At 41.7% G+C, this 14,322-nt stretch overlaps 1 long non-coding RNA gene across 2 annotated transcripts in view; it reads right to left on the minus strand.

Moving 5' to 3' along the window:
• The window catches only part of LOC125921153 (uncharacterized), a 47,082-nt gene extending 34,085 nt beyond the window's left edge, over positions 1-12,997 (minus strand). The window contains exons 1-3 of one of the 2 annotated variants that reach the window (XR_007457312.1): positions 12,910-12,987; positions 11,942-12,162; positions 10,787-10,859 (exon numbers count right to left, since the gene is read on the minus strand). This is a non-coding gene — a long non-coding RNA (uncharacterized LOC125921153). Of the gene's footprint in view, positions 1-10,786; positions 10,860-11,941; positions 12,163-12,909 lie in introns of both variants that reach the window. The other variant, XR_007457313.1, reaches the window with a different exon arrangement.
• Positions 12,998-14,322: the final 1,325 nt, after the last annotated feature.

Below are 14,322 nucleotides of genomic sequence, written 5' to 3' on the forward strand. Positions count from 1 at the left end.
TCGAGCTCTGTGTTCGCAGTGTGGAGCCTGCCTGGGATTCTCTCTCTCTCTCCCTCTCTCTGCTCCTCCCGCTGGCCCTCTCTGTCTCTGTCTCTCTCTGTCTCTCTGTCTCTCTCTCTCTTTCAAAATAAATAAATAAGCTTTAAAAAAGAAAAGATACTTTAAGGGGAATATGGTGGTCAAGAAGTCCCACAAAACAAAGATGGAGACTACAGCTGGATAAGGAGGTCACTGGTGAGTGTGGTGACAGCAGTGTAAGGGGAGGGGGCATGGGGAGAGAGGGGCTACAGGTCTGGAATCGGAGGAGGGGAAGCCCCTTGCAGCAGGTGAAGGAGGGAATGGACGGAGGAAAGAGATTGTGGGGACAGACCGCTCCTCTGAGAAGCGTTGGTGACAGGTGAGGAGGTGACAGGAAGAGACTTAGAAGAAGTTAAAAAGTGTGTCTGGTATGGCTCTGGTCTTCTAAGCAGCCTCCCTAAAGTCTCTCCCTCTCCTCAGTCTGACATTCCTGTGGCCACCGCGCCCTCCAGGCTCCCCACCATCTCTCAGCAAATGCCACGTTCCTTGACACACGGGTCCCTTTACACCACAGTGTGGCTCACTGCATCCACTGTCTCTCTCCCCTCTCACCACAGAGCCTCACTCCTGTAGCAGTGTCAAAGGAGTGGCATTCCCAATATTCCCATTCTTCCCTTTGCACGCTGGCATGCTTTTCCCCACCTGGCGAAGGTTCAGTCAGACATCAGCCCTCTCAGAAGTTTCCCCTGACCGCCTTCCCACCAGGGTCAACAGCCTCTGTTCTGTATGCCAGTAACACCAGGACCTCCTCTAATGAGGGGTTCCTCATTGGTTTAACCACTTCACCGCAGCTGATCTCTTTCTCTTCATCATTTGGCAAACACTACATGCATATTGTGTGCCAGACATCGTGCAAGGTGCTAGAAATTTTTTTTGAATGAGCAACACCGATATGGCTCTGTCCTGAGGATGCTTACAAGATAAGTGAGGGAAGCACAAATGAAACCAAACATTAGCTACTCACAGATGCAGTAAGTGCCAGGAAGAGAAGGTACAGGATCATCCTGTAAGCTGCGTGACGGCAAAAACAGGGATTTTTAAAATTGAATTGCACTGTAAAATTTTAAACATTTAACTGAAAAGTTAAAATGTAATCAGGCTATTGCTATATATCTAAATAAATTTGTATTTCGGAAAATAAGGCAGGGCAAACAACAATTACTAAATTATGTCACATGGGGGTGCCTGGGTGGCAAGTCGGTTGAGCATCCGACTCGATTTCAGCTCAGGTCACGATCTCACCCGTTCAAAAGATTGGGCCCCACGTCCGGCTCTGCACTGACAGTGTGGAGCCTCCTTGGAAGTCTCTGTCTCCTTCTCTCTCTGCCCCTCCCCTGCTTGCTCTCTCCATCAAAAGAAATAAACTTAAAAAAATTGTTTCTTAAGTAATAAAATAAACTATGTCACACAGAAAGAGGAAAACAAAGTATTCACTAGAAGAAAATCATGACTGTCACTTTTCTGTCAATCCTTCTAATTAGTGGCAATCCTTTAAACTGATCATTTTTCTGCATTACTACATAAAGTTCGCTAAAATGTTTATTGAAGCTTGAAAGATTTTTTTGGTCACACCAAAACACCCAGCTCTGCTGCTGGGTTAGTAGTGACTTAAGCTCTCTTAGCTCTTTCACTGGTTAAGTTAAATGTTGGAGGTGTATTTTCCTCACTGACCTCTGACCCTTTACGCTAATTCTGGCCCTGCACACTTGTCCACTTACCTGCCTGGGGCCCTGTGCACAGACTGCTTATGTTTGGTCTTCTGGCATTTGAGCCTCCCCTCTCCCTCTTAGCCTTTGGCTCTGCTCTGCTTCTGGACTATCATGGGGAAGTCCCTAGCATGGTCACAGCCTCCTCCCAACCCAACACCAGATTCAAATGTTGCTGAAATATTTTGGGTTTTTTTAATGTTTATATAGATGTATATGTATTTTTTATTTTATATAAATGATATTTATTTTATACAAATATTTATTTTATATAAATATATATTTTATATATATATATAATTTTTTTTTTGAGAGAGAGAGAGGGAGACAGAGAGAGCGAGATGGGGAGGGGCAGAGAGAGAGGGAGACAGATGATCTGAAGCTGACAGCAGAGTCAGATGCAGGGCTCAAACTCACAAACAGCGAGATCATGACCTGAGCCAAAGTCATACACTCAACTGACTGAGCCACTCAGACACCCCTGAAATATTTTAAAACAAAGGGCAAGACTTCTGAGGTTTTGCTGGTTTGTGAACAATCAGGGGCTCCTGTCCAGGCTAATAAGCTCCGTATGTTAGAACATAAAACTAATGAGACCAAGATCACAAATTCTTCCTAAACAAGTCTGTCAGCTCTGACGTTGCCTAAGGGACTAAAAAATTTTGTAAGTTTCTCTATATCTCCTCTTTGACTTCAATCTGAGGTACGTTTGCATTGGGAGAGATAAGATGTCTATCCAAGAGCCAAGTGACTAGAAAAAAAATGAGTGGATTTTTTTTTTCTTACTTTGAGACCTAATTGTCAAACCATGTGAATCTATTACTTATTCCTCAAAAACTCCATTTTAAAAATAAAAGTGAACATGCTCACCTCGGTGCCAGTATTAGAACTTGGAATCTAGATAACCAGGAGTTCTGATATGAATCTGTGGTCATCATTTGCCTTGCCTCCCACCCTCTCTCTATTTCTTCCCTCCTTTCCTCCCCCACCCCCAACCCAGGTTCCCTGTTTCCTTTCATTCCTTTGTGTCTGCTGCTTTCCATAATATGGGTAAGTCCCCAGTGCCTAGAACAGTTGTTCTGCATTTGAACTGCACATGTGTTTCTTAATAAATGCTTACTATTAATCCTTTTAAATCATTTTACAGATACAGAAAATATATACCTTTAATCCTGGCCAAACGGTTTACAAATATATCTCTTTGGTCACAAAGGTGACAGGGTAAGAATATAGAAAACAGGGCAGCACAAATCATGAGATCATTAAATCTGGAACATGAAAGACACCAATTTGTTCATTAAGTTAACAAACATATGCTAGCATCTCCCATGGGCGTGACCATGAAGTTGGGGAAATCTCTGTTCGATATCCATAGATTATACTTAAATCTACCCCCTTTAACAACATGGATTCATTAATTCCACAAGGATTAAAGGTCCACTTTTGTGGCAAGCACTAGGCTGACACTAGGGATACAAAGTCAAACAAGACATGGTCCGTGTCAGGGTCAGGTAGTTTGGGGGAGCTGGTGGGCTTGTTACATCCTTGGGTGCATGTTTGCCTAAGGAATGTGTGTGGACAATGTGTGTTTCTCTAAAGGAGAGAGTAGTAGTAACTACCAGGGACTGGAGAGGAAAAATGGGGAAATACTGGCAGGGACATGAAAAGTCAGTTCAATTTCAGTCCATTACCCCATCCCACCTCCCTCCCAACCCCCCCCCCAACCCCCCCCCCCCCCCCCCCCCCCACACACACACACAGGCACTGGTTTAGATCCACATGATGAGGGAGATTTTAGAGTGGGAATTTGAAGAACATTTCTCATGAAAGTCACTCATTGGAACACTTGAGGCACAAGCAGAGCACCTGTGGGGTCAAGGGAACAAAGTGCTTAGAGGGTTTGGGAGAACACAGTTCCTCCCCAGACACTGCCACAGACTCTGTGCCTCTGTGGAACCCTAGAATCTCAGCAGAAGAACCCTTTGCCAATGAAGCATGTTATCACAGGTACCTGCAGCTGGACCAGAGACAAGTGACGTGACAGGTTACCAGACGAGGAAAACATGCATGAACTTGTTCCTACTCTGGAAACTGGAAGAGACATTAAGAGGAGGTATGGTTCTACAGTCATCGAAGGGGGCATCAAGGGTCATCACAATTTGGTCCATAATCTTAGTAAGGTCTCATTTATACTCAAAGGTGGACAGAGTTTGGATCCATTTGGGTGATCCAAGTGGGTGCCCACTTGTTGGGATGAGCCCTGGGTGTTGTAGGTAAGTATATGAATCACGGGAATCTACCCCCAAAACCAAGAGCACACTGTACATACTGTATGTTAGCCAACTTGACAATAAGTTATATTTAAAAAGTAATAATAATATAATATAATATAATATAATATAATATAATAAATTGTGTCCAAAGCTTTCTCCATGGAATTTCATCCTTTGACCCTGTTTCTGTCCCAGCATTACTGGGTTTTTAAAAAATAGCCAAACTATGATCTACTCACTGGTAATTTCCTTGAGGACAAGCGCTCTATCTCATTTCTCTCCGGACCCGTAGTTTCCACTATAACGCCTGTGTTCGACAAGTACTACACTGTCTTAGACTTAAATAATATTTAGTAGCATCAATTCTATGGGAAAATGCTGCATATTTACATTTAAAAGTTAATAGTCATTTTTTTCCTGTTCAGAAGGACAACCTGTTTCTTAGTTTGGCTGCATATCTACCAACTGACTTGTATTAGTAAAAATTATGAAAATAAGGTCAGATCACAGGATATTTAAAGCTTCTAATACCATCACATTAGGGGGTAGCATTTCAACATACAAATTTAGGGGGGGGGACACAAACATTCACTCCATTGAAGGAACTATTTAAATAATAAGTTTCCTGTAAGTTTCTGAGATTCATATCTGAACAAAATCTTTCAGGTCTCAAAATAAGGTTATTTCTATAGTACCGTGTAGCAGCAGAATTGCAGGATCAAAAGGCATGAACATTTTAAATTTCAGTAGATATTGTCAAGAGCTCTCCGAAAAGCTTGTAACAATGTACATAACTGAAGGCAAGTTCTTACTTTATCTGACCTGTCCTATATATGGGAATAAAAGAACACAACACTCAGTTAGTAGCTAGCAGACAAAATCAAAAGTATCAAAGGCTGTAAACATAAACAACTCTCCTCTTTGTATGCCCCCCATCCTCACGGCAAGAGACACCATGTGTCCAGCAAAGATGACCAGTGCCCCAGATGGCTTTCTAGATAAACAGTAGGACAGAGGACAATGCTGACATTTAGGCTGACTAAAAGCAATTGTTGAGAGTAAGACCTTAGAGATAAACCAAAAACCATGAACCTTTTTCTATCTAGTCCATAAAAATACACATATATGCCCAAAAATAAATGAATAAAGGAAGGTTATTAAAGCATAGTTTATAACACCCCCCAAATTGCCTACAGGTTTTTCACTAGGGTACTGAATGTTCTGTGGACATCAAAAGGATAGTAGTGTCCAAGAGATGTCTCTGAGGAATCACTAAAAACAATCTGAAGAGTATGACCCATTTGTTTATAGGTACGACCATGTGTATTTGTGTGTGCGTACACGTGGTGACAAAGGAGAGGTCTCGCGTGACACACACCAAATTGCTATCATTGGTATCACCCCTCCTCCTTGAGGAGGATAGAAGGGATGGAATGGGACAGTGGCATTAAGGGGCTTTTCCTTTATTTTTTACCTCCGTATACTTATGGAAGCTTCTATCATTTACTTGTACAAATATTTCATGACAGGTAGGTACTACTCCTACAATTATTTCATAAAGTGCCATTTGATGAGTCACTATGACACGTCCTATTCATGAGGAAAGAAATTGTGGGCACAATGAAGCTCTCGTTTTCCCCAGGGACATGGGCCAGAGATTTCCACAAGTGCTGTCAGGTCAGCACCACAGCGCTTGGTGATTAAAACATGCTTCTGAGCTGCCATTGACCATATAATCTAGTTCTCAATAGGATTCAAATATATCACAGCTTGACTCAATTCCATTTTATAGGATATAATTTCACCCCAAGCCAGGACTCCAGACCCCCTAGATAACAGATCTGAGAGGCTGTGCCGTGAGGCAGATGGAATTAATGCACTGGAACTAGTGGGAGATGAGAAGGTATTTTTTTTTTTTCTAGCACATATTGATTTTGAATGGCAAAATACCTCCCCCTAGAAAATAATCTCAACCACAGTGTGGTCCACAGTGGAAATTCTTTCTCCTTAAAATGTTCATTCAGAAAACTCAGGCTGAAAGCCTCACCAAGGCTTGCCAAAGTCTGTCCGTGTGTCCTGGAATGTGAACCCACTTACCGTAGCTCCAAGTAATATCCATGGATATTAATATATCCATGTTATTTAATAGTATATCCATATATTAATATATCCATGGCTCCAGTAATATCCATGGATATTAATATATCCATGTTATTTAATAGTAGTTATCTTGACCCTCGAGAGAAATTATATTCATTCTGGAGATTCAGTATACTATCTTCTAAGAAAAAAACTTTTTTAACTATTCACTCAAAAATATATCTGGCTCAGGGCACCTGGGTGGCTCAGTCTGTTGGGCATCCACTTGGGCTCAAGTCATGATCTCACGGCTTGGGAGTTCGAGCCCCAAGTTGGGCTCTGTGCTGACAGCTCAGAGCCTGGAGCCTGCTTTGGATTCTGTGTCTCTCTCTCTCTCTCTCTGCCCCTCCCCCACTCATGCTCTGTCTCTCTGTCTCTCAAAAATAAACATTAAAAAAATTTTTAAGGGGCGCCTGGGTGGCTCAGTCGGTTAAGCAGCTGACTTCGGCTCAGGTCACGATCTCACAGTCTGTGAGTTCAAGCCCTGCTTCGGGCTCTGTGCTGACCACTCAGAGCCTGGAGCCTGTTTCAGATTCTGTGTCTTCCTCTCTCTCTGACCCTCCCCCATTCATGCTCTGTCTCTCTGTCTCAAAAATAAATAAATGTTAAAAAAAATTTAAAAAAATTTTTTAAATATATCTGGCATTAAGAGTTTCCAATAAGGGATGAAGAACTATATGTGCTCTGATCAATGAAGCTTTGAAAGAAATGAGATTGAAGTTTTCCTAATAATCAAGAGCAATATAGTGCTTGAACACTCACATGCACACACACACACACACACACACACACAGAATCTTGTTAGGAGCTAACAGATAATAGCTTCATTACCCAGAGAAATAAAATGAGTTCCAAGGAATAAAGAGAAGCAAGTGGAAATATGCCATATCAAAACAGCTAGTAATAGGAAATGACTTTACTGCTTTGGTACTGAAAGATATTGCCCTACATTTGTTAAATGATGTAACAGAGAGAATATTCTATTCATGGTATAGGAAATAAATACAATTTCCTCAAAGGAAACCTATCCTGATCCTGCTAAATGAATATGATCTTATATTTTCTCTTGGGAAAACATTTTAAGGAGTCAGTAATAAAGGCCACAGTAGTTGATTCTGTAGATACACAATGCAACCAAATTGTAAAAACTACTGTGAAAAAGTATCAAAGACCTGCTCTGTAGGTTAAACTCCATGGACCCATTAATTTCAGTCAAGAAAGAGCCGATAGAAAACATTAGTTTCATCTAGTCTTTGAAATAACTTATAAAATCACCTTGTTTTTATAAAACTTCTAGAAGAAAATGTAAGAGAAAATCTTTGTGAGTTTGAGGTGAGCAAAGATTTCTTAGATATGATACCCAAGGCATCATCCATAATAGAAAAAATTTAAAAACTTAGACTCATCAAAATTAAATACTTGTGTTCTTCAAAAATCAGCACTTAAGAAATGAAATGAAAAGATAAGCCATGGATTAAGAAAAAAAATATAGGGGCGCCTGGGTGACTCAGTCGGTTAAGTGTCCAACTTCGGCCCACGTCATGATCTCACGGCTCCTGAGTCAAGCCCCACGTCAGCTTCTGTGCTGACAGCTCAGAGCCTGGAGGCTGCTTCGGATTCTGTGTCTCCCTCTAGCTCTCTGCCCCTCCCCCACTCATGTTCTGTCTCTCTCCATCTCTCAAAAATGAATAAACATTAAAAAAATTTTTTTAAGAAAAAGAAACTAGAAACAACTAACGTTTATCAACAGAGCAATGGTTAAACAAGATGAAGCATCCAGATTATGAAAGATCATGCAGATGTAGCTGTAATGAAAACAATGAAAAGATCCCCAAGATATGCTGTTAAGTGGGGGGAAAAAAAGCATAGTCATAGGGACATAAGGACAATAACGAATAGTATAATTTACATCTAATATACACACACAAGTACATATATACTAAACTACATTAAGTTTCCTTCTAGGGAAGATTGAGACAATGAAGACAGAGTGGACTTTTATTTTTTAATATGTTCTTCTGTAATATTCTAATTTTTTTCACAAAAACATGTACCACTTTTGCCATCTAAAAACACAGTTTAAATGCACCTGCTAGCCCTTGACTAAATAATCATTTCTCAGAAATACCTGCTTCTGGGAAAACCATGTTTTCCTTAAAAGGAGACTAAATTACTGTGAATTGTGTTGGAAAACAAAAACAAAAACATATAATAGAATTGTCTATCAGCCAGCATTTTGATATCCTGGTAGCTTACCAGCAATGATAATAATTACAACATTTACATAATAATAATTACAACATACAAAGTTTTGTACTACGACAGCCCTATGATGTGATGTTACCACCCCTATTTTGCACAGGATTCTGAAGCTCAAGAGGTCAAGAACTGCCCAAGACCACCCAGATAGGCAGAGTGAGAATGAGGCCTATAACGTAAAATCTTATATTTTTATTCAGCTGCCTGCCTCATCAAGGATGATGATATATACATAATGGTGACCCTGAGGCACTACAGGATCCTAAAGGACTTATGAATCATCAAAGAAAGATTTAATTATATTTAGTGTAGTTTGGGTTTTACCCATACTTTATTGTGTTATAATCCCTGGAAAAGTATTCAGCCACGCATAGCACACACCATCACCCTAGTTCAGAATATGTGATTAACCAGAATGCCTCTGGCATGGCTGAAACATGGAGGACTTACTCCACATTGATTCACTTCATGATTTAAGTCTTTACTTTCCTCTGACAGAGAAAATACCTCGCTGCCCTACCTCCCCTCAACTTTACCTCAGAAAACCCTCAGTTCTCTCTTCACCAAAGACCATGTCAGCCCAACCTTCCAACGGTGGGAAGGCAGAAGGGTCAGGAGGAGACAGCCTGAACTACCGCCAACAGAGGCCTTAGGGGGCGACAGCCTTGAGGCTCTCTTCCCAGCTCCCCTCCTACAGCTCCGGCTCTGGTGAAAATCTCCTGGTCACCACACCCTCACTCTGGCTGGGCATTCCCACAGCCCATACATGGGAACACTCACAAACGAAAGGCAGTGGGTGAGCAAGTGAAAGTGTATCTGAGCTCAGGCTGAAGGCCTGTTCTCATATTGCATTTGCCTATAAATTTGGAAGCGGGCTTCTTCATGGCACCAGACTACCCCAACAAGAGGACTATAATTTGGGGGTTGATCTGTTCGGCTAACACAGGTTAAAAACAGACTTGTATTATTTAAAATAATTATAATTTAAAATAATTAAGTGGCTAGGAGAGATAAAGTTCTAAGACTGGGAATCAGGTAACCCATGCTGAAAATAAGGCAGAACTATGTACAAGAGCCTATTTTGGAGCCAAACAGGTAGCCCGCCTTGGACTCTGGTTGGATAATTTGAAACAAGCTACTTCATAGATGAGGAAGTTGAGGCATAGAGAGCTTCTAAATCTCTATGCCTCAACTTCCTCTATAAAGATCAAGATAGGGGTATTACATACCTACCTTAGTAGTATGATTAAAGATTAATCCGCATAAAGTCCCCAGTACCATTCCTGGCACATAGTGGATGCTTACTAAAAGATAACATTACTATCAAACTCTCATCCTGGTTTTGCCACAAAAATGAGAACACACAGTAGATGATTCTTCAAGATCCTTCTAGGTCTAACACTTTATGATTCTATCATTGCAATTAGCAAGCTGGCAGCATAACTTCATTATCATGACAAGTCCATAGGACTCCCTAGCTAAGGACTTCATTTAGGGGAGTTATCTTGGGACCATTTCCAGGTCTCCAACACACCACTGTTTCTGTTGCCCAAGGAGCACTAGAGGAGACCCCAGATTGTCTCCATAGTAAGTCACAACCCACGTGCCAGGCCAGGTGTCCACTGCAGAAGACATTAACCGCAAGAATAAAATGAAAAAGCACAATTCCTACCCCTACATTGTTTCCCTACACAATGCTCTTTGTGGGTTGGGAAGTACAAAACACAAAGAAGGAAGCTATCAACTATAATCTCACATGCAGCTATAAATGCCTCAGTTTACTTTAGATCTTTTGTCTATACATGTTCCTCTGTGTGGAAGTGAACTCCTTACTGATGTTCAACTGTTTCTCTTAACATTTTAGCAACAACCCATCCCCCCGCCAGTGGCCAAGCTTGAAACTTGTAGCTCTAGGCTCCATTCACTAGCAGACACGCATTTCACTCAGCCCATCTCCTAAGTCTTGAGGGTAAAGGATTTCCAGAGAAATCAGTCGTCACCTTCTTAAACTACTTGACCCAGGATTTTCAGAGTCCAAGGTTATTCCCAGGACACGGTTCTCCTTTAGCTCTTAATGACCTCCTTGGGGGAGGAAAGGGAGCATAGAAGGGAAAATTCCCCTTTGCCCCTGGGGTTCTACATCTGACCTTCAGGCAATGGGTATAAAAGGCTGAATGGGTATAAAGTGGGTTGGGGGGAATTATGTCCATGGAGCAGCTGGAACAGAAAAGATCCTCCTAATACCTACTGTCCATGTGGTGGCCACCTGAAATGAGTCAGGGCCCATTCAACAATATTCACCTGGTGGTCCAAGTCATAGGCCACACATACCTCTGAAAGCCTTGACCTCATAAGGACGCACTCCTCAGGCTAGGTGATTCCAGGAGAACGTCATCTGAGATTTCTGCGGATTGTAAAAAAAGAAAAAGAGAGGGTGAGGAAAGGGAGGGAGGGAAGGAGAAAGAATTGAAGGAAAGTATGGAAGGAAGGAAGGGAGGGGAGAGGGAGAGAGGAAGGATGGATTAAACTATCTTAAGGCAGAATATGAAATAAATTAGCATAAATTACAGCTTAATATTGCCAGTATCTTTGATAAACCTGATGGAAACCCCAGAAGCCTGTTTGGGGCTAACCTTTAGTCAGGAATGGCAGAGTTGAGATGCTGGTAATGCTATTTTTATTTTTAAAAAATAATACCAAAGAAACACCTTTCCTTTCAAATATGACATCTTGGTCCAAACATGAAGTCAAAACTCAAAAATACCCACCTGCCAGCCTCTGATATTTGGTTGCTAAAACTCCAGATTCAGAAGTGTAGCCAAGAAGAGGGTGCTGTTGGAAGTCAGAGGTTTGCAATAGGAGGCAGGCTTTTAAGCACCTGCCACTTCAAGGGAACTGAGAGGTTGGCAAAGAATCAGTGAGTTCATGTTGCACTGAAAGCCGGCCTGGATCATTCAGGGAGAAAAACTTCCAGTGCAGGACAGTGTGAGCACCTAAGCAGGCTGCCTGGGAACAGGTGTCAAGCCATATACCTGACCCCTTACTTGTCACATGGTGCTTGCTAGACTTGGACAAAGTGCAATGATGGCCTTGAGAGAAAATTATTTTTGTTATTTTCATTTTATTCTCTTTTTTCCTGGATTGTGCAAAGAAGTAGAATTAGCCTTCCAGGAATATTAATTCTCCAATGCATGTTGAAGTGATCCTCATTTTCTAGTAGGGCCAGGTCAAGGATAAGCACCTATCTGAAAATTCTCTTAATCTTGTAATTAGTTTGCATCTTCCATTTTATAACAGCCTTGTATACCAAGATAGAGCCAAAAGCAGACCAAGGTAAAGGAATTCATCTCAGGTTGTAAATGTGCACTCACATGAATTATACAAATAACCACACTGACAAAATTCATTAACTAACTAATGTCCTACTACCTCAGGTAGAGTTTATTCCCTTTGAGGATATAACTTCATAATACATACAACTCTTACTCTAAATCTTTAGACTTGACTTTCACCTTCAATTTTCAATTTATTGTTTATGTCTTTTGGTTTTCTTTCTCCTCTGAGGCCCAAGGGTAATCCTCCCAAGGGATGGCCATCTTGAAGGAAAACGGTAACCAGGTATCTGTGATGGGGACAAGGGTTTCTGTATGAGTCTCCTCAGTTAGTCAGGGCCCCTCATAATGACTTCTAGAAAGTTGAAGAATACTCTTAAAAAAAAAAAAAGTAAGCACAATGGTTAAGATAGGTGGGATATTGAAGGTGCCCCAAATCACTCATAGAATCAAGGTACATCTCAGCTCCTAGGACAGTTTCTTGCCCCCCTTGTTTCTCCCTCCAACTACCTAAATGTTGTCTCTGGTTTTTTATTAAGGCTTCTCTAATCCTCCTCTAAATGACTTCCCAGAAATCCCTTCTTCCTTTGGATCCTTAGTGCTCTTACTATTGGTACTAATATAAAATGTCAATGCCCTATGTTGGTCATTATGTCCCACCCTTTCACATAGGTTATTCTCACTTTAAAATTAAGAACATCCTCTTAATTCCAGAAAATTTCCACAGCCTCAGAGCAGTGGCTTGTAATGTGAAGATTGGTACCAACCGAAAGGCCCATGAGGGAGTACTGACCCACTCCTGACCTCCAGTGACCTTGCTTTATCTGTTCCCCCCTGCCTTTATTTCTTCATCACCCACCACCTAATCTCCAGTCCTAACACCTCTCTCCATCCAACATGGAAACATTGTCTCTTTTAGTGCCCAACTCTCTCAAATGACTGGAAACCCAAATGATATTTGTTTTGTTTTGTTTTCCAGTTTTATTTCATAATCCTCTCATTCACAAGGCACAGAGCCCTCTCAGGTATGGTGTCTAGGTGGGGTCAAGTCCTTGGAAATACCACATCTTTCCAGTGACAAGCTCTGATGCTGAGTCTAGTCTATCATGCAAAATGCCTTACTTTGGATGATTTTTCTCTCAGGAATGTGAGGTTCATCAGCAGTGCCCAGCCTAGTCCATCAGTTACAACTGTCAGGGTCTGAATCTCAACCACCTAGAACACTCAAATTCTTTCCCAGAGTGCTTCTGGGCACCAAGCCAATCAGATGGTGAGATGTCAGTTTTGTCACCCGAGCATTCTATGACAGTTAGGAGGGTCTTCCCCATAGAGCACAGGCAGGAACCTTGAGGGAGAGGGGCATACTCCTCAGACCAATGAGTTAGAATCTTGGTGCTGACATATTCCAAACTTTCCAACCAGGAAATGGAGAAATTCCAGGGAGATTAGGGCAAGCAGGTTTCCAGTGAGGACTCTGAAACTCATGTTACACAGAGTGGCATTTGGCAGAACACTTTTTGTTTAAGTTTATTTATTTATTTATTTTGAAAAAGAGAGAAAGTCTGAGCACGAGCAGGGGAGGGGCAGAGAAAGGGAGACAGTGAATCCCAAGCAGGCTCCACGCTGTCAGTGCAGAGCCAGAGGCAGGGCTCGAACTCACGAACTGTGAGATCATGACCTGTGCCAAAATCCAAAGTCCCACTCTTAACTGACTGAGCCACCCAGGAGCCGCCAGAGCACTTTTTTTAATAAAGAGGTTTGCTTCTTGTAAAAATGTTGGTTTAATACTAGAGAGCTTTCTTGAAAAGGTGCATTGGCCAATTCCTATTAGGAATCTTGCTTTTTGTTTCATGTCTGTCCTTGGAAGACAGTGTCAACTCTAACAACACATGTGCATGTGTGTGTGGTCACCCGCCCTTCACAGGTTGCCTTGAACAGCTTGGTTTCTCTCCCCAAGCCCCACCCTTCCCCATGGACTGTAAGTTCTAACAATAACCAGTCTCCAATATATTATTGCTGAATAATTCCTTCTTGGTGGCTTTATAAAACATTTTTAAAAGAATCTGTATTGTTCTGCTTGACTCTTTTGAGATTCCTAGTATCTCATTACGTCAGGGTAGTCTTTGTTTCCTCAAGGTAAAACACACACACACACACACACACACACACTCACACACACACACAACAGAAACCCACATATTACTGGCCTTTTTATTTAGCTGTCACAATACCAGCAGTGGGAGAGTCACTATGTGGAGGAAACAATAGTAACATGGATCACTTCACATTAAAAAGTGGTACCTAATTATTGTTTTTAGGGGCAGCTAATGAGTGGTACTTGTAGGTGATTAAACACATTTGGGTTTGGAAGACCAATGGGGTGAGAAGCAAGCCTCCCTGCTTGGTAACAGTGTAGGGGGAGAGAGACTTTGAGCCCCGCATCTGCTTCAAGAGTCCCATCCCACCCCACCCACAGCGCCTTCTCATGGGGATTAACAATGGGCGGAAGATGCCTGGGAAGCCACCCAGCCAACA

Source organism: Panthera uncia, chromosome C2 (genome assembly GCF_023721935.1).
Source record: "Panthera uncia isolate 11264 chromosome C2, Puncia_PCG_1.0, whole genome shotgun sequence".
Lineage (NCBI taxonomy): Eukaryota > Metazoa > Chordata > Mammalia > Carnivora > Felidae > Panthera > Panthera uncia.